Source organism: Pongo abelii, chromosome 9, assembly GCF_028885655.2.
Source record: "Pongo abelii isolate AG06213 chromosome 9, NHGRI_mPonAbe1-v2.0_pri, whole genome shotgun sequence".
In the NCBI taxonomy this organism is placed as follows: Eukaryota; Metazoa; Chordata; class Mammalia; order Primates; family Hominidae; genus Pongo; species Pongo abelii.
This window is the reverse complement of record NC_071994.2, coordinates 50,168,515-50,194,865: the sequence shown is the minus strand read 5'-3', so window position 1 is coordinate 50,194,865 and position 26,351 is coordinate 50,168,515.

Sequence of the window (26,351 nt, the reverse complement as noted above, 5' to 3'; positions counted from 1 at the left end):
ACTGAATTCCACTACCTTCCATTCCAATCCATTCCACTCCTCTCCACTCCACTCCACTCCATTCCACTCCACTCCACTCAACTAAACTCCATTCTTTTCATTTTCAATCCATTGCATTCCATTCCTTTCTTTCCACAGGATCTTACTCTGTCATAAAAGTTGAAGTGCAGTGGCACAATCTCAGCTCACATCTCTTTTCACCATCCCATTGCATTCTATTCCATCCCATTCCATTCAATACTATTTCACTCCACTCCACTGCACTCCACTCCATTCCATTCCACTCCATGCCATTCCATTCGACTCCATTCCAATCCACTCCACTGCACTCCACTCCACTCCATTCAATTGCATTCCACTCCATTCCGTTTCACTCCATTGCATTCCATTCCTTTCCTTGGATAGGATAGCACTGTGTCACCCAGGCTGGAGTGCAGTGGCACAATCTCAGCTCACATTATATGTCACTTTCCATTTCATTAAATTCTATTCCATTGCATTCCTTTACATGCCATTCCATTTCATTACATTACATTCCATTGCATTCCATTCCATTGCTTTCCATTCCATTTCATTCCAATAAATTCCATTCAATTCCAAAAAACTGTTTTCCATTCCACTCCACTCCACTATATTCCGTTACATCTGATTCCACTCCACTCCATTCCACTCCTCTCCACTCCACGGCACTCCACTCCATTCCACTACATCCCTTTCCTTTCCATTCCATTCCATTGCACTCCACTCCACCCCACTCAACTCCACTTCATTCTTTTCCATTCCATCCCATTCTATCCCTCTCCATTCCACTCCACTACACTTCACTCCACTGCACTCTAGTCCACTCCAAATCACTCCATTCCACTACATCGCATTCCATTCCTCTCTTTCGAGAGTATCTCACTCTCTCACTCATACGGAACCCCAGTAGCACAATACAAGCATGCACTGCATTCCAATCCGACCTACTGCACTCCAATCCACTCCACTCCAATCCACTCCACTCCATTCCACTGCAATCCATTCCACATCACTCGATTACACTTCATTCCACTCCATTCCATTACTCTCCATTCCTCTCCACTGAATTCCATTCCATTCCTCTCCACTGCACTCCACTCCACTCTATTCCATTCCATTAATCCATTCCATTCCATTCCATTCCTGTCCATTCCATTCCATTCCACTGCTCTCCACTCCATTCCATTGTACTCCATTGCACTCCATTCCACTCCACTCCACTCCACTCCAATCCTCTCCACTGAATTCCATTCCATTCCATTCCAGTTCACTCCATTCCATTCCATTCCATTCCAATCCATTCCATTCCATACGATTACATTACATTACATTCAACTCCATTCGATTACACTCCACTATATTCCATTCCATTGCATTCCACTCCTTTTCTTGCCACTCCATTCCAGTCCACTACAGTCGACTCCACTCCATTCCATTCTATTCCACTCCAATCCCCTCTACTACATTCCATTACATTCCACTCCACTCCATTCCACTCCTCTCCACTGCACTGCATTCAATTCCATTCCATTTCGTTCCATTCCACTTCATTTCTCTCAACTCCATTCCATTCCACTCGATTCCAATCCACTCCATTCCACTCCACTCCACTCCATGCAATTCCATTCCATTCCACTCTACATTCCACTCCACTTCACTCCATTCCACTCCACTCTACTGCATTCCATTCCATTCCATTCCATTAAACTCCTTTCCATTTCACTCCACTCAATTCCAGTCCACTCCACTCCATTCCGCTCCACTCCACTGCTTTCCATTCCATTCCATTCCATTAAACTCCATTCCATTCCACTTCACTAAATTCCATTCCACTCCACTCCATTCCACTCCACTCTACTGCATTCCATTCCATTCCATTCCATTAAACTCCTTTCCATTTCACTCCACTCAATTCCAGTCCACTCCACTCCATTCCACTCCACTCCACTGCTTTCCATTCCATTCCATTCCATTAAACTCCATTCCATTCCACTTCACTAAATTCCATTCCACTCCACTCCATTCCACTCCACTCTACTGCATTCCATTCCATTCCATTAAACTCCATTGCATTCCACTCCACTCCATTCCACTCTGTTCCACTCCACTCCCCTCAAATCCATTCCATTCCATTCTATTCTACTCCACTCCATTCCATTCCACTCCTCTCCTTTCAATTCCATTCCATTCCACTAATCTCCATTCCACTACATTCCACTCCATTCCTTTCCACTCCATTCCACTCCACTCCATTCCGTTCCATTCAACTCCACTCCACTCCACTCCATTCCATTCCATTCAACTCCACTCCACTCCACTTCATTCCAACCCAATCAATTCCACACCACTCCATTCCCTTCCACTCCATTCCATTCCATTCCACTCCACTCCATTCCAGCCCACTCCACTCCACTCCACTCTACTGCATTCCACTCCATTCCATTCCATTTAAATCCATTCCATTCCACTCCCCTCCATTCCAGTCCACTCCACTCCATTCCACTCCACACCACTCATATATATTCCATTCCATTCCACTCAATTCTACTACACACCATTCCATTTCACTCCTCTCTTTTCCATACAATTCCATTTCTCTAAACTCCACTCCACTCCATTCCACTCCACTCCATTCCACTCCATTCCTCTCTACTCCATCCCATTCCATTCGACTCCACTCCACTCCATACCATCCCACTCCATTCCACTCCATGCCATTCCCTTCCACTCTATTCCTTTCCATTCCATTCCACTCCATTTCTTTTCATTCCACTCCACTCCATTCCAGCCCACTGCACTCCCCTCCACTCCACTCCAATCCATTTTATTCCATTACATCCCATTCCACTCCACTCCACTCCATTCCACTCCACTCCACTCCACTCCAATCCATTCCATTCCATTCCACTCCACTCCATTCCAATCCATTCCATTCCATTCCATTCAATTCTACTACACTTCATTCCATTCCACTCCTCTGTTTTCCATAATATTCCATTCCACTGAACTACACTCCACTCAACTCCATTCAACTCCATTCCATTTCACTCCATTCCACGCCACTCCACTCCATATCATTCGACTCCACTCCACTGAACTCTGTTCCATTCCACTCCATTCCACTCCACTCCATTCCTTCCACTCCATTCCTTTCAATTTTATTCCATTCCATTCCATTCCATTTCACTCCACACCACTACATTCAATTCCACTACACGCCACTCATTTCCACTGCACTCCACTCCAGTCTACTTCAATCCACTCCACTCCTTTCCACTCCTTACAACTCCATTCCAGTAAAGTAAACTCCACTCCACTTCATTCTATTGCATTCCACTGAAGGCAATTCCGCTGCACTATACGCCTTTCCATTACATTACATTCCAGTAAACTCCATTCCATTCCATACTATTCCAATTCATTTGATTCCATTCCACGCCTCTCCTCTCCATTTTACTCCAATCCAGTCCACTGCATTCCATTCCTTTCCATTGCATTCCATTCAATTCCATTCCACTCCTTTGCATTCCATTTGAATCCATTCCAATCCACTACACTCCATTCCACTACACTGCACTACTCTCCACTTCATTCCATGTCATTGCATTCCACTCCCCTCCATTGAATTCCTTTCCACTGAATTCCGTTTCATTACATTCCATCCACTACACTCCACTCAATTCCACACCATTCAATTCTAATCCATTCCTCTCCACTCCATTCCACTCCATTCCACTCCACTCCACTGCGTTCCACTCCATGCCACTCTACACCATCCCATTCTCTTCCACTCCATTCCACTCCATTCCACTCCATTCCAATGCACTCCACTCCAATCCACTCCACTTCATTCCGTTCCATTCCATTCCACTCCTTTCCACTCTACACCTTTCCACTCCTCTCCATTCCACTCCATTCCATTCCATTTCATTCCATTTGACTCTATTCCACTATACTCCTTTCCATTCCACTCCACTCCACTCCATTCCACTCCATTCCATTCCATTCCATTCCACTCCATTCCATTCCATTCCACTCCATTCCATTCCATTCCACTCCATTCCATTCCATTCCACTCCATTACAGAGCATTCCACTGCACTCCAATCCATTCCATTTCATTCCACTCCTCTCCACTCCACTCCACTCCATTTCTTTCCACTCCATTCATTCCTCTCCATTCCACTCCACTCCACTCCAATCCACTCCACTCCGTTCCATTGCTCTCCGCTGCACTCCACTCCACTCCATTCCACTCCACTGAATTCCAACCCACTCTGTTCCATTGTATTTCACTCCTAAATCACTGCATTCCATTCCAATCCACTCCATTCTACTCCACTCCACTCAATTCCATTTCATTCCCTTCCATTCCATTCCACTCCATTCCATTCCATTCCACTCCATTACAGAGCATTCCACTGCACTCCAATCCATTCCATTTCATTCCACTCCTCTCCACTCCACTCCACTCCATTTCTTTCCACTCCATTCATTCCTCTCCATTCCACTCCACTCCACTCCAATCCACTCCACTCCGTTCCATTGCTCTCCGCTGCACTCCACTCCACTCCATTCCACTCCACTGAATTCCAACCCACTCTGTTCCATTGTATTTCACTCCTAAATCACTGCATTCCATTCCAATCCACTCCATTCTACTCCACTCCACTCAATTCCATTTCATTCCCTTCCATTCCATTCCACTCCATTCAATTCCATTCCACTATACTCATTGCACTCCTGTCCCTTCCACTACACTCCAATCCATTTTATTCCATTACACTCCATTCCACTCCACTCCACTCCATTCCACTCCACTCCACTCCAATCCATTCCATTCCATTCCACTCCACTCCACTTCTTTCCACTCCCTTCTTCTCCACTCCACTCCATTCCACTCTACTCCACGCCACTACGTTCTACTACAGTCCACTCTGTTCCTTTTCATTCCACTCCGTTCCATTCCATTCCACTCCATTCCAGTCCATTCCACTCCACTTCGTTCCATTCCGTTCCATTCCATTAAATTCCATTCCACTACATTCCATTCCACTACATTCCATTCCATTCCACTTCATTCCACTCCACTCCACTGCAATCTACTGCACTCTACTCCACTACAATCCACTCCGTACTATTCCATTCCTTTCAACTCTAAACCATTTCATTCAACACCACTCCACTCCACTCCACTCCATTCCTTTGACTTTCACTCTATTCCATTCCGTTCCTTTCTTTCCACAGGATCTCACTCTGTTAGAAAGTTGGATTGCAGTGGCACCATCTCATCTCACATTTCTTTTCACCATCCCATTGCATTCCATTCCATCACATTCCATTCAATATTATATCACTCCCCTCCACTGCACTCCACTCCATTCCATTCCACTCCTTCCCATTGCATTCGACTCCATTCCAGTCCACTCCACTGCACTCCACTCCATTTCTCTCCATTCCATTCCATTCCATTCCATTTCACAACATTGCATTCCATTCCTTTTCTTCGACAGAATATAATTGTCTCACCCAGACTGGAGTGTAGTGGCACAATCTCAGCTCACATTACATGTCACTTTCCATTCCTTTGCATTCTATTCCGTTGCATTCCTTAGCATTCCATTAAATTCCATTTCATTTCATTCCATTTCATTCAATTCCAGACCGTTCTTTTCCACTCCACTTCACTCAATTCCATTCCACACTACTCCGTTTCAATCCGCTCCACTTCACTCCACTCCATTCCACTCCACTGAATTCCATTCCATTCCACTCCATTCCACTCCATTCCACTACATTCCACTCCACTCCACTCCATTCCACTACATTCCACTCCACTCCACTCCATTCCATTCCACTCCACTCCATTCCAATCCATTACATGGCATTCCACTACACTACACTCCATTCCAGTCCACTCCACTCCATTCCACTCCACTCTACTGCATTCCATTACTTTCCATCCTATTAAAATTGATTCCATTCCAACCCAATCCATTCCAGTCCACTCCATTCCACTTCACTCCACTCAAATCCATTCCATTCCATTTCATTCTACTCCACTCCATTCCATTCCACTCCTCTCCTTTCCATTCCACTCCATTTCACTAAACACCACTCCACTACACTCCATTCCACTAAACACCACTCCACTACACTCTATTCCACTCCATTCCATTCCATTTCATTTCTTTCCTTTCCAATCCACTCCATTCCATTCCATTCCACCATACTCCATTGCTCTAATCTCCTTTACACTCCACTCCTTTCCATTTCATTCCATTACATTCCATTCCACTTCACTCCACTCCATTCCACTCCACTCCACTCCATTCAATTCCATTTCATACCACTACACTCCACTTTTTTCCACTCCATTCCACTCCACTCCACTCCATTCCACTCCACTCCACTCCAGTTCATTCCATTCAATTCCTCTCCATTACATTCCATTCCTCTCCGTTCCCTTCCATTCCAATCCATCCCAGTCCATTCCACTCCACTCCATTCCATTCCATTCCATAAAATTCTATTCCACTACATTCCAGTCCATTCCACTCCATTCTTCTGTACTCCACTCCGTTCTACTCCATTCCACTCCATTTCACTCCATTCCGTTCCACTCCATTACACTCCATTCCATTCCATTCCATAAAGCTCCACAACATTCCACTGAATTCCATTCCACTTCCTTCCACTCTACTCCATTCCATTCCACTCCACTCCAGTCTACTCCACTCCACTCCACTCCATTTCGTTCCACTCCATTCCATTCCTCTCCATTCCACCTGACTACACTCAGTTTCACTCCACTCCATTCCATTCCATTCCATTATATTCCAGTCTACTTCACTCCACTCAACTCCACTCCATTCCATTCCAACCCACTCTACTACATTCCATTCCACTCCACTCCATTCCATTACTTTCCACTTCATTCCACTCCACTCCACTCCAACACATTCCATTGCTCTCTACTGCACTCCAATGTACTGCATTGCACTCCACTGCATTCCAACACACTCCATTCCGTTCAATTCCATTCCACTACACTCCTCTTCATTCCACTCCGCTCCACTGCATGCCTCTCCTCACCAATCTACTCCTTTCCACTTCATTTCCTTCCATTCCTTTCCAATTTATTCCATTCCATTCCACTATAATCCATTCTACTCCATTCCGTTGCACTCCACTCCATATCATTTCATTACATTACACTCCATTACACTCCACTCCACTCCACTCCATTCCATTTCATTCCATTGCATTCCACTCCACTCCACTTCTTTCCACTCCATTTCACTCCAATCCACTCCATTCCACTCCACTCCACTTCACTACATTCCATTCCATTCCACTCCGTTCCATTCCTTTCCACACCATTCCACTCAATTCCACTCTACTCCATTTCAGTCCATTACATTTCATTCCACTCCACTTCACTCCACTCCACCACAATCCATTTCTCTCCACGGCACTCCACTCCACTCAATTCCACTCCACTGCATTCCAACTCTCTCCATTCCATTCCATTCCATTCCACTCCACTCCACTCCATTCCACTCCACTGCACTCCATTTCACTCCACTCCACTCCTTTCCATTCCATTCCATTCCATTCCATTCCATTCCGTTCCATTCCATTGCACTCCATTCCATTGCATTCCATTCCACTCCATTGCATTCCATCATACAAAACTACATTCCACTCCTCTCCATTCCTCTCCACTCCATTCCATTTCATTCCCTTACACTCCATTCCTTTCCACTCCACTCCGTTCCATTCCATTCCATTCCACTGCACTCCACTTCTTTCCACTCCATTCCACTCCACTCCACTCCATTCCACTCCACTCCACTCCACTGCATTCCATTCCATTCCACTCCATTCCATTCCATTCCACTCCGTTCCAGTCCATTCCACTCCACTCCATTCCATTCCATTCCATCAAATTCCATTCCTCTACATTCCACTCCATTCCACTCCATTCTTCTTTACTCCACTCCGTTTTACTCCATTCCACTCCATTTCACTCCATTCCGTTCCACTCCATTCCACTACCTTCCATTCCTTTAAGCTCCAGAACACTTCACTCCAATCAATTCCAATCCATTACACTCTACTCCATGCCATTCCACTCCACTCCAGTCCACTACACGCCTCTCCATTTCATTCCACTCCATGCCATTCGTCTCCATTCCACCTCAATACACTCCATTTCACTCCACTCCATTCCATTCCGTTCCATTTCTTTCCAATCTTCTTCACTCCACTCAACTTCACTCCATTCCATTCCAACCCTCTCTACTCCACTCTATTCCACTCCACTCCATTCCATTACATTACATTTCATTGCACTCCACTCCACTCCACCACATTCCATTGCTCACCACTGAACTCCACTGCACTATGTTGTACTCCACTGCATTCCAACCCACTCCATTCCAGTCCATTCCTTTGCACTCCACTCCACTCCATTCCACTCCACTCTACTCCTTTCCTCTCCACTCCACTCCACTCCGTTCCATTTCATTTTATTCCTTTCAATTCCAATCCATTCCATTCTCTTCCACTATACTCCATTCCACTCCTCTCCCTTCCACTCCACTCCATTCCATTTCATTCCATTCCACTCCACTCCATTCCACTCCACTCCACTCCATTCCATTCCATTCCAGTCAACTCCACTCCACTTCTTTCCACTCCGTTCACCTCTACTCCACTCCATTCCACTCAACTCCACTCTACTACATTCCATTCAATTCCACTCTGTTCCATTCCATTCCACTGCTTTCCATTCCATTCCTATCCATGCCACTCAATTCCACTCCACTACATTTCATTCAATTCCATTTCATTCCACTCCACTACACTCCACTACACTCCACCACATTCAATTGCTCTCCACTGGACTGAATTCCACTCCATTCCACTCCACGGCATTCCAAACCACTCCATTCCATTCAATTATATTCCACTCCAGTCCACTCCATTCAAATCCACTCCACCCCATACCACTCCGCTCTTCTCCATTCCATTTCATTCCATTCCATTCCATTCCATTCCACTCCATTCCACTCCATTCCATTCCACTCCATTCCACTCTACTCCATTCCATTCCACTCCACTCCAGTCCACTCCACTCTGCTTCATTTCATTCCACTCCATTCCATTCCTCTCCATTCCACCCCACTGCACACCATTTCACACCACTCAATTTCACACCACTCCATTCCATTTCATTCCAGTCTACTTCACTCCACTCAAAACCACTCCATTCCATTCCAACCCACTCTACTCCACTCCAGTCCACTCCAACCCACTCTACTCCACTCCAGTCCACTGTACTCCATTTCATTACATTCCATTTGATTACATTCCACTCCACTCCACTCCACCATATTACGTTGCTCTCCACTGCACTCCACTGCACTATATTGCACTCTGCTGCATTCCAACCCACTCCATTCCATTCCATTTCCTTCCCTTCCACTTCACTCCAATCCATTCCACTCCACTGCACTCCATTCCACTCCACTCCATTCCCTTCCTCTCCACTCCACTCCACTCCTTTCCATTTCATTTCATTCCATTCCTTTCCACTCCATTACATTGCATTCCACTATACTACATTCCACTCCTCTCCGTTCCACTCCACTCCATTCTTTTTCATTGCAATAAACTCCATTCCATTCCACTCCACTGCATTCCACCCCACTCCATTCCATTCTATTCCATTCCACTCCACTCCACTTCTTTCCACCCCATTCCACTCCACTCCACTCCATTCCACTCCACTCCACTCCACTACATTCCATTCCATTCCACTCTGTTCCGTTCTGTTCCACTCCGTTCCATTCCATTCCAATCCATGCCACTCCAATCCACTGCACTCCCTTTCATTCCATTCCGTTTCATTACACTCCACTACTCTCCACTACACTCCACCACATTCCATTGCTCTCCACTGGACTCCATTCCACTCCACTGCATTCCAACCCACTCCATTTTATTCCATTCCACTTCACTCCACTCCACTGAAATCCACTCCACTCCATTCCACTCCACTCCTCTCCATTCCAATTCATTCCATTCCATTCCATTCCACTCCATTGCATTCCATCCCATTCCACTCCATTCCATTCCATTCCACTATAATCCATTCCACTCCTCTCCATTCCTCTCCACTCCATTCCATTTCATTTCATTACACTCCATTCCATTCCACTCCACTCCATTCCACTCCACTCCTTTCCATTCCATTCCATTCCACTACTCTCCACTTCTTTCCATTCCATTCCAGTCAACTCCACTCCATTCCACTCCACTCCACTCCAATACTTTGCACTCCATTCCACTACATTCCATTCCATTCCTCTCCGTTCCATTCCATTCCAATCCATTCCATTCCAGTAAAACTCACTCAATTTCATTCCATTCCATTCCATCAAATTCCATTCCACTACATTCCAATACATTCCACTCCATTCTTCTGTACTCCACTACATTCTACTCTATTCCAATCCGTTTGGCCACATTCCATTCCACTCTGTTCCACTTCTCTCCATTCCTTTCCATTCCATTAAGCTCCACAACACTCCACTCCATTTCATTCCACTCCATTCCACTCTACTGCATTCCATTCCACTCCATTCCTGTCAACTCCACTCCGCTCCATTTCATTACCCCCCATTCAATTCCTCTCCATTCCACCCCTCTACACTCCGTTTAACACCACTCTATTAGTTTCCATTCCATTTCATTCCAGTTAACTCCACTGCACTCAACTGCACTCCATTCCATTCCAACCAACTTCACTCCACTCGATTTCACTCCACTATAGTCCATTCCACTCCAATCCATTCCATTCCATTAGATTCCAATCCATTCCATTCCACTCTACTCCATTTGTCACCACTCCATTCCACTCCACTAAATTCCGTTACATTCCACTCCTTTCCACTCCACTCCACTCCAACTCCACTCGGCTAGATTTCATGGCATTCCATTCCATTCTACTCCTTTCCAATCCATTGCTCTGCATTGCAGAGCATTACACTCTACTCCACTCCATTCCATTTCATTCCATTCCACTGGACTCCACTTCACTCCAGTCAACTCCATTTCATTCCACTCCATTCCATTCCAATCCATTAGACTCCAATCCATTCCTTTCCACTCTACTCCATTTGTCACCACTCCATTCCACTCCACTAACTTCAGTTACATTCCACTCCTTTCCACCTCACTCCACTCCATTCAAATCCACTCCACTAGATTTCATGCCATTTCATTCCATTCTACTCCATTCCATTCCATTGCTGCATTGCAGTGCATTCCACTCCACTCCACTCCATTCCATTCCATTCCCTTCCACTGCACTCCACTCCACTCCAGTCAACTCCGTTTCATTCCACTCCGTTCCATTCCTTTCCATTCCAATACACTTCACTCCACTATATTCTATTCCATTCAATATCATTCCATTCCAGTCTTCTCAACTTCACTGCACCACATTCCATTGCTCTCCACTGCACTCCACTCCACTCCATTCCATTCCACTACATTCCAACCCACTGCGTTACATTCCATTCCTTTACATTCCATAACTTTCCACTCCACTCCACTCCTTTCCACTCCACTCCAATCCATTCGAATCCAATCCACTCCTTTCCATTCCATTCCATTCCATTCCATTCCACTCCATTCCATTCCATTCCACTCTACTCCATTCCACTCCTCTCCAATCCACTCAATTCCATTCCATTTCATTCCATTCAACTCCATTCCACTATATTCCACTCCATTCCACTACACTCCAGTCCACTCCACTCCACTCCATTCCATTCCACTCCATTCCATTCATCTCCATTCCACCAAAATACATTCCGTTTCACTCCACTCCTTTCCATTCCACTCCATTTCATTGCAGTGTACTGCACTCCACTCCAATCCACTCCAATCCATTCCATTCCAGCCCACTCCTCTCCCCTCCAGTACACTCCATTCAATTCCTTTCCATTCCATTCCATTCCATTCATTCCATTCTACTCCTTTCATCTCCACTCCATTCCACTCCAATCCATTCCATTACATTTCACTCCTTTCCACTCAACTCCACTCCATTCAAATCCACTACACTCCATTTCATGCCATACCATTCCATTTCAATTCATTCCAGTGGAATCCACTCCACTCCATTCCATTCCATTCCATTCCACTCCATTCCATTCCATTCCATTCCACTCGACAGCACTCCACTCCACTCCACTCCACTCCATTTAATTACATTCCATTCCACTCCACTCCACTCCATTTCATTACACTCTATTCCATTCCTCTCCATTCCACTCCACTCCACCCAACTCAACTCCACTCCATTTCCTTCCACTCCATTACACTCCACTCCAATCCATTCCAATCCAAGCCACTGCATTCCGTTTCATTCCATTCCATTCCATTCCATTCCACTCTATTCCATTCCACTCCTCTCTAATCCACTCCATTCCATTCCATTTCATTCCATTCAATGCCATTACACTATACACCGTTACATTCCACTACACTCCAGTCCACTCCACTCTACTCCATTCCATTCATCTCCATTCCACCCCACTAAACTCCGTTTCACTCCACTCCATTACATTCCACTACATTTCTTTCCCATCAACTGCACTCCACTCCAATCCACTCCACTCTGTTCCATTCCAGCCCACTTCCCTCCACTCAATTCCACTCCATTCCTTTCCCTTCCATTCCATTGCACTCCATTCCATTCTGTTCCATTCCACTCTAGTCCTTTCTTTTTTTATTTATTTTATTTTATTATTAATATTATTATTATTATACTTTCGGTTTTATGGTACATGTGCGCAATATGCAGGTAAGTTACGTATGTATACATGTGCCATGCTGGTGCGCTGCACCCACTAACTCGTCATCTAGCATTAGGTATATCTCCCAATGCTATCCCTCCCCCATCCCCGCACCCCACAACAGTCCCCGAAGTGTGATGTTCCTCTTCCTGTGTCCATGTGTTCTCATTGTTCAATTCCCACCTATGAGTGAGAATATGCGGTGTTTGGTTTTCTGTTCTTGTGATAGTTTACTGAGAATGATGATTTCCAATTTCATCCATGTCCCTGCAAAGGACATGAACTCATCATTTTTTATGGCTGCATAGTATTCCACGATGTATATGTGCCACATTTTCTTAATCCAGTATATCGTTGTTGGACATTTGGGTTGGTTCCAAGTCTTTGCTATTGTGAATAATGCTGCAATAAACATACGTGTGCATGTGTTTTTATAGCAGCATGATTTATAGTCCTTTGGGTATATATCCAGTCGTGGGATAGCTGGGTCGAATGGAATTTCTAGTTCTAGATCCCTGAGGAATCTCCACACTGACTTCCACAAGGGTTGAACTAGTTTACAGTCCCACCAACAGTGTAAAAGTGTTTCTATTTATCCACATCCTCGCCAGCACCTGTTGTTTCCTGACTTTTTAATGATTGCCATTCTAACTGGTGTGAGATGGTATCTCATTGTGGTTTTGATTTGCATTTCTCTGATGGCCACTGATGGTGAGCATTTTTTCATGAGTTTTTTGGCTGCATAAATGTCTTCTTTTGAGAAGTGTCTGTTCATGTCCTTCACCCACTTTTTGATGCGGTTGTTTGTTTTTTTCTTGTAAATTTGTTGGAGTTCGTTGTAGATTCTGGATATTAGCCCTTTGTCAGATGAGTAGGTTGCGAAAATTTTCTCCCATTCTGTAGGTTGCCTGTTCACTCTGACGGTAGTTTCTTTTGCTGTGCAGAAGCTCTTTAGTATAATTGGATCCCATTTGTCAGTTTTGGCTTTTGTTTCCATTGCTTTTGGTGTTTTAGACATGAAGTCCTTGCCCATGCCTATGTCCTGAATGGTAATGCCTAGGTTTTCTTCTAGGGTGTTTGTGGTTTTAGGTCTAACATTTAAGTCTTTAATCCACCTTGAATTGATTTTTGTATAAGGTGTAAAGAAGGGATCCAGTTTCAGCTTTCTACATATGGCTAGCCAGTTTTCCCAGCACCATTTATTAAATAGGGAATCCTTTCCCCATTTGTTGTTTTTCTCATGTTTTTCAAAGATCAGATAGTTGTAGATATGTGGCATTATTTCTGAGGGCTCTGTTCTGTTCCATTGATCTATATCTCTGTTTTGGTACCAGTACCATGCTGTTTTGGTTACTGTAGCCTTGTAGTAGAGTTTGAAATCAGGTAGCGTGATGCCTCCAGCTTTGTTCTTTTGGCTTAGGATTGACTTGGTGATGCGGGCTCTTTTTTGATTCCATATGAACTTTAAAGTAGTTTTCTCCAATTCTGCGAAGAAAGTCATTCGTAGCTCGAAGGGAATGGCATTGAAACTGTAAACTACCTTGGGAAGGATGGCCATTTTCACGATATTGATTCTTCCTACCCATGAACATGGAATGTTCTTCCATTTCTTTGTATCCTCTTTTATTTCCTTGAGCAGTAGTTTGTAGTTCTCCTTGAAGAGGTCCTTCACATCCCTTGTAAGTTGGATTCCTAGGTATTTTATTCTCTTTGAAGCATTTGTGAATGGGAGTTCACTCATGATTTGGCTCTCTGTTTGTCTGTTATTGATGTATAAGAATGCTTGTGATTTTTGTACATTGATTTTGTATCCTGAGACTTTGCTGAATTTGCTTATCAGCTTAAGGAGATTTTGGGCTGAGACAATGGGGTTTTCTAGATATACAATCATGTCGTCTGCAAACAGGGACAATTTGACTTCCTCTTTTCCTAATTGAATACCCTTTATTTCATTCTCCTGCCTAATTGCCCTGGTCACAACTTCCAACACTATGTTGAATAGAAGTGGTGAGAGATGGTATCCCTGTCTTGTGCCAGTTTTCAAAGGGAATGCTTCCACTTTTTGTCCATTCAGTATGATATTGGCTGTGGGTTTTTCATAGATAGCTCTTATTATTTTGTGATACGTCCCATCAATACCTAATTTATTGAGAGTTTTTAGCATGAAGGGTTGTTGAATTTTGTCAAAGGTCTTTTCTGCATCTATTGAGAAAATCATGTGGTTTTTGTCTTTGGTTCTCCTTATATGCTGGATTACATTTATTGATTTGCGTATATTGAACCATCCTTGCATCCCAGGGATGAAGCCCACTTGATCATGGTGGATAAGCTTTTTGATGTGCTGCTGGATTCTGTTTGCCAGTATTTTATTGAGGATTTTTGCATCAATGTTCATCAAGGATATTGTTCTAAAACTTTCTTTTTTGGTTGTGTCTCTGCCAGGCTTTGGTATCAGGATGATGCTGGCCTCATGAAATGAGTTAGGGAGGATTCCCTCTTTTTCTATTGATTGGAATAGTTTCAGAAAGAATGGTACCAGTTCCTCCCTTTACCTCTGGTAGAATTCGGCTGTGAACCCATCTGGTTCTGGACTTTTTTGGTTGGTAAGCTATTGATTTTTGCCACAATTTCAGTTTCTGTTATTGGTCTATTCAGAGATTCAACCTGTTCCTGGTTTAGTCTTGGGAGGGTGTATGTGTTGAGGAAGTTATCCATTTCTTCTAGATTTTCTGGTTTATTTGTGTAGAGGTGTTTGTAGTATTCTCTGATGGTAGTTTGTATTTCTGTGGGATTGGTGGTGATATCCCCTTTATCATTTTTTATTGCATCTATTTGATTCTTCTCTCTTTTTTCTTTATTAATCTTGCTAGTGGTCTATCAATTTTGTTGATCTTTTCAAAAAACCAGCTCCTGGATTCTTTAATTTTTTGAAGGGGTTTTTGTGTCTCCGTTTCCTTCAGTTCTGCTCTGATTTTAGTTATTTTTTGCCTTTTGCTAGCTTTTGAATGTGTTTGCTCTTGCTTTTCTAGTTATTTTAATTGTGATGTTAGGGTGTCAATTTTGGATCTTTTCTGCTTTCTCTTGTGGGCATTTAGTGCTATAAATTTCCCTCTACACACTGCTTTGAATGCATCCCAGAGATTCTGGTATGTTGTGTCTTGGTTCTCGTTGGTTTCAAAGAACATTTTTATTTCTGCCTTCATTTCGTTATGTACCCAGTAGTCATTCAGGAGCAGGTTGTTCAGTTTCCATGTAGTTGAGCGGTTTTGAGTGAGATTCTTAATCCTGAGTTCTAGCTTGATTGCACTGTGATCTGAGAGATAGTTTGTTATAATTTCTGTTCTTTTACATTTACTGAGGAGAGCTTTACTTCCATGTATGTGGTCAATTTTGGAATAGGTGTGGTGTGGTGCTGAAAAAAATGTGTATTCTGTTGATTTGGTGTGGAGAGTTCTGTAGATGTCTACTAGATTCACTTGGTGCAGAGCTGAATTCTATTCCTGGGTAATCTTGTTGACTTTCTGTCTCATTGATCTGTCTAATATTGACAGTGGGGTGTTAAAGTCTCCCATTATTAATGTGTGGGAGTCTAAGTCTCTTTGTAGGTCACTCAGGACTTGCTTTATGAATCTGGGTGCTCCTGTTTTGGATGCATATAAATTTAGGATAGTTAGCTCTTCTTGTTCAATTAATCCCTTTACCATTATGTAATGGCCTTCTTTGTCTCTTTTGATCTTTGTTGGTTTAAAGTCTGTTTTATCAGAGACTAGGATTGCAACCCCTGCCTTTTTTTGTTTTCCATTTGCTTGGTAGATCTTCCTCCATCCTTTTACTTTGAGGCTATATGTCTCTCTGCACGTGAGATGGGTTTCCTGAATACAGCACACTGATGGGTCTTGAGTCTTTATCCAATTTGCCAGTCTGTGTCTTTTAATTGGAGCATTTAGTCCATTTACATTTAAAGTTAATATTGTTATGTGTGAATTTGATCCTGTCATTATGATGTTAGCTGGTTATTTTGCTCGTTAGTTGATGCAGTCTCTTCCTAGTCTCGATGGTCTTTACATTTTGGTATGATTTTGCAGTCGCTGTTACATGTTTTGCCTTTCCATGTTTAGCGCTTCCTTCAGGAGCTCTTTTAGGGCAGGCCTGGTGGTGACAAAATCTCTCAGCATTTGCTTGTCTGTAAAGTATTTTATTTCTCCTTCACTTATGAAGCTTAGTTTGGCTGGATATGAAATTCTGGGTTGAAAATTCTTTTCTTTAAAAATGTTGAATATTGGCCCCCACTCTCTTCTGGCTTGTAGGGTTTCTGCCGAGAGATCCGCTGTTAGTCTGATGGGCTTCCCTTTGATGGTAACCCGACCTTTCTCTCTGGCTGCCCTTAACATTTTTTCCTTCATTTTAACTTTGGTGAATCTGACAATTATGTGTCTTGGAGTTGCTCTTCTTGAGGAATATCTTTGTGGTGTTCTCTGTATTTCCTGAATCTGAATGTTGGCCTGCCTTGCTAGATCGGGGAAGTTCTCCTGGATAATATCCTGCAGAGTGTTTTCCAACTTGGTTCCATTCTCCCCGTCACTTTCAGGTACACCAATCAGATGTAGATTTGGTCTTTTCACATAGTCCCACATTTCTTGGAGGCTTTGCTCGTTTCTTTTTATTCTTTTTTCTCTAAACTTCCCTTCTCGCTTCATTTCATTCATTTCATCTTCCAGGGCTGATACCCTTTCTTCCATTTGATCACATCAGCTCCTGAGGCTTCTGCATTCTTCATGTAGTTCTCGAGCCTTGGTTTTCAGCTCCATCAGCTCCTTTAAGCACTTCTCTGTATTGGTTATTCTAGTTATACATTCTTCTAAATTTTTTTTCAAAGTTTTCAACTTCTTTGCCTTTGGTTTGAATATCCTCCCGTAGCTCGGAGTAATTTGATCGTCTGAAGCCTTCTTCTCTCAGCTCGTCAAAGTCATTCTCCGTCCAGCTTTGTTCCTTTGCTGGTGAGGAACTGCGTTCCTTTGGAGGAGGAGAGGTACTCTGCTTTTTAGATTTTCCAGTTTTTCTGCTCTGTTTTTTCCCCATCTTTGTGGTTTTATCTACTTTTGGTCTTTGATGATGGTGATGTACAGATGGGTTTTTGGTGTGAATGTCCTTTCTGTTAGTTTTCCTTCTAACAGACAGGACACTCAGCTGCAGGTCTGTTGGATTACCTGGTCAGCTGTGTGAGGTGTCAGTCTGCCCCTGCTGGGGGGTGTCTCCCAGTTAGGCTGCTTGGGGTTCAGGTGTCAGGGACCCACTTGAGGAGGCAGTCTGCCTGTTCTCAGATCTCCAGCTGCGTGCTGGGAGAACCACTGCTCTCCTTAAAGCTGTCAGACAGGGACATTTAAGTCTGCAGAGGTTACTGCTGTCTTTTTTTTTTTGTCTATGCTCTGCCCCCAGAGGTGGAGCCTACAGAGGCAGGCAGGCCTCCTTGAGCTGTTGTGGGCTCCACCCATTTCAAGCTTCCCAGCTGGTTTGTTTACCTAAGGGAGCCTGGGCAATGACGGGCGCCCCTCCCCCAACCTCGCTGCCGACTTGCTGTTTGATCTCAGACTGTGTGCTAGCAATCAGCGAGACTCTGTGGGCGTAGGACCCTATGAGCCAGGTGCGGGCTGTAATCTCCTGGGGCACCGTATCCTAAGCCCGTCGGAAAAGCACAGTATTCAGGTGGGAGTTGCCCTATTTTCCAGGTGCCGTCTGTCACCCCTGGAAAGGGAACTCCCTGATCCCTTGTGCTTCCCGAGTGAGGCAATGCCTCGCCCCTGCTTCGGCTGATGCACGGTGTGCTCACCCACTGTCATGCGCCCACTGTCTGGCACTCCCTAGTGAGATGAACACGGTACCTCAGATGGAAATGCAGAAATCACCCGTGTTCTGCGTCGCACACGCTGGGTGCTGTAGACTGGAGCTGTTCCTATTCGGCCATCTTGGCTCCTCCTCCACTCTACTCCTTTCATCTCCACTCCATTCCACTCCACTCCATTCCATTACATTCCACTCCTCTCCACTCCATTCAACTCCACTCCACTCCATTTCATGCCTTTCCATTCCATTCCACTTCATTCCAGTGGATTTCACTCCACTCCTATCCATTCCATTCCACTCCAATCCACTCCAGTCCACTCCACTCCATTTCATTACACTCCATTCCATTCCTCTCCATTCTACTATACTCCACTCCACTCAACTCCATTCCATTCCACTCCATTCCATTCCTCTCCATTCCACTCCACTCCACTCCATTCCACTCCTCTCCATTTCATTCCATTCCATTTCATTTCACTACAATCCCCTCCACTACACTCCACCACATTCCATTGCTCTCCACTGCACTCCACTCGATTCCAATCCACTGCATTCCAACCCACTCCATTCCAATCCTGTCCATTCCACTCCCTTCCACTACATTCCACTCCACTCCACTGCATTCCATTCCACTCCACTCCATTCCATTTCATCCCATTCCTTTCCATTCCATTCCACTCCATTCCATTCCCTTCCATTCTACTCCATTCCATTCCATTCCCTTCTATTCTATTCCATTCCACTATACTCCATTCCTCTCCTCTCCATTTCACTCCACTCCATTCCATTTCATTCCATTACTCTCCATTCCACTCCTATCCACTCCATTCCACTCCTCTCCACTCCATTCCATTCCATTCCATTCCACTCCACTTTTTCCCACTCTTTTCCACTCCACTTCACTCCACTCCATTCCACTCCACTTCATACCAGTCCATTCCATTCCATTCCTCTCCATTACCTTCCATTCCTCTTCGTTGCCTTCCATTCCACTCCACTCCACTCCATTACACTCCATTCTAATTCACTACATTCCATTCCATTCCACTCCATTCCATTCCATTCCACTCCATTCCTCTCCGTTCCATTCCATTCCACTCCATTCCACTCCATTCCATTCCATTCCACTCCATTCCACTCCATTCCACTACACTCCATTTCATTCCATTCCATTTCATTCCACTCCACTCCACTGCACTCCACTACACTCCACCACATTCCATTGCTCTTCACTGCACTCCACTCCACTCCATTCCACTCCACTGCATTCCAAACCACTCCATTCCATTCCATTCCATTCCACTCCACTGCAATCCATTCCAATCCACTGCACTCTCTTCCACTCCACTCTACTCCAATCCATTTTATTTCATTCCATTCCATTCCATTCCTTTCCATTGCATTCCGTTCCATTCCACTCCATTCCATTCCATTCCATTCCAGTCCATTCCATTTCATTCCACTATATACCATTCCAGTACTCTCCATTCCTCTCCACTCCATTCCATTTCTTTACACTCCATTCCTTTCCACTCCTCTGCATTCCACTCCCCTCCTCCCCATTCCATTCCATTCTAATCCACTTCTTTCCACTCCATTCCACGCCACTCTTCTATATTCCACTCAACTCCTTTCCACAACATTCCATTCGATAACACTCCGTTCCATTCCATTCCACTGGATTCAATTTCATTCCACTCTGTTCCATTCCATTGCACTCCATTCCATTACATTGCACTCCACTCCATTCCATTCCATTCCATTCCATTCCATTCCATCAAATTCCATTCCACTATATTCCACTCCATTCCACTCCATTCTTCTGTACTCCACTCCTTTCTACTCCAGTCCACTCCATTTCACTCCATACCGTTCCACTCCATTCCACTCCTTTCTACTCCATGAAGCTCCACATCACTCGACTCCATTCAATTCCACTCCATTCCACTCTACTCCATTCCATTTCACTCTGCTCCTATCCACTCCACTCCACTCCATTTCATTCCACTCCATTCCATTCCTCTCCATTCCACCCCACTACACTTAGTTTCACTCCAATCCATTCCATTCCATTCCATTTCATTCCAGTCTACTTCACTCCACTGAACTCCACTCCATTCCATTCCAACCCAATCTACTCCACTCCATTCCATTACATTCTATTTCATTATTCTCCACTCCACTCGACTCCACTCCACCACATTCCATTGCTCTGCACTGCACTCCATGGCACTACATTTCACTCCACTGCATTCCAACCCACTCCATTCCAATCCATTCCATTCCACTCCACTCCACTCCATTCCAATCCACTACACACCCTTCTTTTCCACTCCACACCCTTCCTCTCCACTCCATTCCATTCCATTCCATTCCATTTTATTCCATTCCATTATACTCCATTCCATTCCATTCCCCTCCTCTCCGTTCCACTCCACTCAATTCCATTTCTTTCTATTACACTACATTCCACTCCACTCCACTCCATTCCATTCCATTCCACTCCACTTCACTTTATTCCACTCCATTCCATTCCATTCCATTCCACTCCACTTCACTTTTTTCCACTCCATTCCCCTCCACTCCACTCCATTCCACTCCACTCCACTACATTCCATTCCATTCCATACTGGTCCATTCCATTCCACTCAGTTCAATTCGATTCCAGTCCATGACACTCCATTCCACTCCATTCTGTTTCATTCCATTCCATTTAATTCCACTCCACTCTACTCCACTACACCACATTCCATTGCTCTCCACTGCACTCCATTCCACTCCATTCCACTCCACTGCTTTCCAACCCACTCCATTGCATTCCATTCCATTCCAATCCACTCCACTCCTTTCAAATCCACTCCACTCCAGTCCATTCCATTTCATTCCATTCCATTCCACTCCATTCCATTCCATTCCATTTCACTACATTCCACTCTACTCCATACCATTTCACCACACTCCAGTCCACTCCACACCGCTCCATTTCATTCCTCTCCATTCCATTCCTCTCCATTCCCCCCAACTACACTCCATTTACTCTAATCCATTCCATTCCATTAAATTTCTTTCCAGTCTATTTCACTCCACTCAACTCCACTCCATTCCATTCCCACCCACTCTACTCCACTCCATTTCACTCCACCCCGTTCCATTGCATTTCTTGTCAATACACTCCACTCCACTCCACCACATTCCATTGCTCTCCACTGCACTCCACTGCACTACATTGCCCTATAATCCATTCCAATCCACTCCATTCCATTCCATTCCATTCCACTCCACTCCATTCCACTCCACTCCACTCCCTTCCTCTCCACTCCCCTCCACTGCATTCCATTTCGTTTCATTCCATTCCATTCCACCCCATTACTTTCCATTCCACTGTACTCAATTCCACTCCTCTTCGTTCCACTCCATTGCATTCCATTTCATTCCATTACTCTCCATGCCAATCCACTCCACTATATTGTGCTCCACGCCACTTCATTCCATTCCATTCAATTTCACTCCACTCCACTTCTTTCCACTCCCTTCCACTCCACTCCACTCCATTCCAATCCACTCCACTCGACTCCACTACATTCCATTCCACTCCGTTCCATTCCATTCCACTCCGTTCCACTCCATTCCAATCCATGCCATTCCATTCCACTCCGCTCCATTTCATTACATTCCATTTCATTCCACTCCACTCCTCTCCACTACACTCCACCACATTCCGTTGCTCTCTCCTGCACTCCATTCCACTCCATTCCATTCTACTGCATTCCAACCAACTCCATTCCATTCCACTTCACTCTACTCCATTCAAATCCAATCCACTCCATTCCACTCCACTCCTTTCCATTCCGTTTCATTCCATTCCATTCCATTCCACTGCATTCCATTGCATTCCATTACACTTCATTCCATTGCATTCCACTATACTCCATTCCACTCCTCTCCATTCCTCTCCACTCCATTCCATTTCATTCCATTTCACTCCATTCCATTCCACTCCTCTCCACTCCATTCCACTCCACTCCACTCCATTCCATTCCAACCTATGCCACTCCTGTCCCCTTCTTTCCACTCCATTCCACTACACTCCACTATATTCCACTCCACTCCACACCATTACATTCCATACCATTCCATTCCATTCCATTTATCTCCATTCCATTCCATTCCAATCCATTCTATTCCATTCCACTCCACTCCAGTCCATTCCTTTCCACTCCACTCCATTCCATCAAATTCCATTCCACTACATTCCAGTCCATTCCAGTCCGTTCCATTCCACCACATTCCAGTCTATTCCCTTCCATTCCTCTCCACTCCATTCCATTCCCCTCCGTTCCATTTCATTCCAATCAATTTCTCTCCTTTCCAATCCATTGCACTGCATTCCACTCCACTCCATTCAATTCCATTTCATTCCAGTCTACTCCACTCCACTCAACTCCATTACATTACATTCCATCCCACTCCACTCCACTACGTTACACTCCACTACATACCACTCCACTCCTTTCCATTCCATTCCACTCCATTCCACTCCATTACACTCTATTGCATTCGCCTACACTCCATTCCACTCCATTTCATTACATTCCACTCCTTCACAATCCACTGCACTACATTCAACTCCACACCACTAGATTTCATGCGATTCCGTTCCTTTCCACTCCATTGCATTCCTTCCCACTCCATTCCAGTGCATTCCACTCCACTCCACTCCATTCCATTCCATCCATTCCTCTGTACTCCACTCCACTCCACTCAGATCCATTTCATTCCACTCCATTCTTTTCCTCTCCATTCCATTCCAATCCACTCCCATCCACTGCACTCCACTCTATTCCATTCAATTTCATTTCATTCCACTCCACTTCACTCCACCACATTTCATTGCTCTCCAATGCACTCCACTCCACTCCGTTTCAGTCCACTGCATTCCAACGCACTTCATTCCATCCCATTCCATTCCATTTCACACCACTCCACTCCATTCCACTCCACTCCACTCCATCCCAAACCACTCCTCTCTATTCCATTTCATTCCATTCCATTGCATTCCACTCCATTCCTTTCCATTCTACTCTACTCCATTCCACTCCTTTTTTTCCAATCCATTGTATTCCATTTCATTCCATTCAACTCCATTCTACTATACTCCATTCCATTCCACCACACTCCATTCCACTCCAGTCCACTTCATTCCTTTCCATTCCATTTCATTCATCACCATTCTACCCCACTACACTCGGTTTCGCTACATTCCATTCCATTCCATTCCATTTCATTCCACTCTACTGCACTCCACTCGAATCCACTCCACTCCATTTCTTTCCAGCCCACTCCACTCCACTCCATTCCACTCCACTATATTCCACTCCATTCCAGTCCACTCCATTGCATTCCATTCCACTCTACTACTTTCATATCCACTCCATTCCAGTCCACTCCATTCCATTACATTCCACTCCTTTCCACTGCACTCCACACTATTCAAGTCCACTCCACTCCATTTCATGCCATTCCATTCCATTCCACTTCATTCCAGTGCATTCCACTCCACTCCACAACATTCAATTCGATTCCATTCCAATCCACTCCAATCCACTGCACTCCACTCCAATTCATTCCACTCCATTCCATTCCTCTCCTTTCCACTCCACTCCACTCATATCCACTCCACTCCATTTCATTCCATTCCATTTCATTCCACTCCACTCCACTCCCCTACACTCCACCACAGTCCATTGCTCTCCACTGCACTCCATTCAACTCATTCCACTCCACTGCAATCCAACCCACTCCGTACCATTCCATTCCATTCCTCTCCACTCCACTCCATTTCACTCCACTCCACTGCATTCTACTCCACTCCATTGCATTCCGTTTCACTCCACTCAATTCCATTTCATTCCATTCCACTCCATTCCACTCCATTCCACTGTACTCCATTCCACTCCTCTGAAATCCACTCCACTCCATTCAATTTCATTCCATTACACTCCATTCCACTCCACTACACTCCATTCCACTCTAATCCACTCCATTCCATTCCACTCCACTCCTCTTCTTTCCAGTCCATTCCACTCCACTCTCCTCCATTTTACTGCACTCAACTCCACTACATTCCTTTCCATTCCACTCCATTCTGTGGCATTCCATTCCACTCCATTCCATTCCACTCCATTCCAGTCCTTTCCACTCCACTCCATTCTATTCCATTACATCAAATTCCATTCCACTACATTCCAGTCCATTCTACTCCATTCTTCTGTACTCCACTCCATTCTTCTATACTTCTCTCAATTCTACTCAATTCCACTCCGTTTCACTCCATTCTGTTCCCCTCCATTCCTCTCCATTCCATTCCATTCAGCTAGAGAACACTCCACTCCATTCCATACCACTCTATTCCACTCTACTGCATTCCATTCCACTTCAATCCAGTCCACTCCACTTCACTCCATTTCATTCGACTTCATTACATTCCTCTCCATTCCACCCCAATACACTCCCTTTCACTCCTCTCCATTCCATTCCATTCCATTTCATTACAGTCTACTCCATTCCACTCAACTCCTTCCGTTCCATTCCAACCCATTCCACTCCACTCCATTCCACTCCAATCCATTCCATTACATTCCATTTCATTCCACTCCACTACCCTGCACTCCACTCCATCACACTCCATTGCTGTCCACTGCACTGCACTGGACTCCGTTACACTCCACTGCATTCCAACCAAATCCATTCCATTCCTTCCATTCCACTTCACTCCACTCCATTCCACTCCACTCCTTTCCTTTCCACTCCACTCCACTCTATTCCATTTCATTTCATTCCATTCCATTTCACTGCATACAATGCCATTCCAGTATACTCCATTCCACTCCTCTCCATTCCAGTCCCCTCCATTCCATTTCACTCCATTTCACTCCATTCCACTCCACTCCACTCCATTCCATTCCACTGCAGTGCATTCCATTCCACTCCTTTCCACTCTACTCGGCTGCTGTCCACTCAATTCCACTCCACTCCACTCCATCCCACTCCACTCCATTCCATTCCATTCCATCCCACTCCATTCCATTCCATTCCATTCCATTCCATTCCGTTCCATTCCATTCCATTCCATTCCATTGTATGACACTCCATTCCGTTCCATTCCACTCCATACTATTCCATTCCACTCTTCATTCCATTCCATTCCATTCCGTTAAATTCCATTCCACTACATTCCAGTCCATTCCACTTCATTCTACTGTACTCCAATGCATTCTTCTCTATTCCACTCCATTCCACTCCATTCCATTCCACTCCATTCCACTTCATTCCATTCCATTCCACTCCATTCCATTCCATTCCATTAAACTCAACACTCTACTCCTTTCCACTCCACTCGATTCCACTCCACTCCATTCCATTCCACTCTACTCCAGTCCAATCCACTCTGCTCCAGTTCACTCCACTCCATTCTATTCCTCTCCATTCGAACCCTATGAACTCCATTTCACTCCACTCCATTCCATTTCATTCCAGTCTACTCCACTCCACTAAACTCCACTACATTCCATTCCAACCCACTCCACTCCATTCCACTCCACTACATTCCACTCCG